Below are 259 nucleotides of genomic sequence, written 5' to 3'. Positions count from 1 at the left end.
CTGAGCTTTACAAGGGAAAAGGCTGTCATTTTGCAACTTAAAAAAAAAAATCTTGAATTTATTTTGATTTAGGTGTGATTCAGATCAGATCAGTTGCTCAGCCGTGTCCGACTCTTTGCGACCCCATGAATCGCAGCATGCCAGGCCTCCCTGTCCATCACCAACTCCCAGAATTCACTGAGACTCACATCCATCGAGTCAGTGATGCCATCCAGCCATCTCATTTAGCCAGGAACTAAACTAAAACTTGAAGACATCA

The sequence above is a fragment of the Bison bison genome, unplaced genomic scaffold, assembly GCF_000754665.1.
Source record: "Bison bison bison isolate TAMUID 2011002044 unplaced genomic scaffold, Bison_UMD1.0 scf7180017864268, whole genome shotgun sequence".
NCBI classification, from domain to species: domain Eukaryota; kingdom Metazoa; phylum Chordata; class Mammalia; order Artiodactyla; family Bovidae; genus Bison; species Bison bison.
This window is presented reverse-complemented; position numbering follows the sequence as displayed.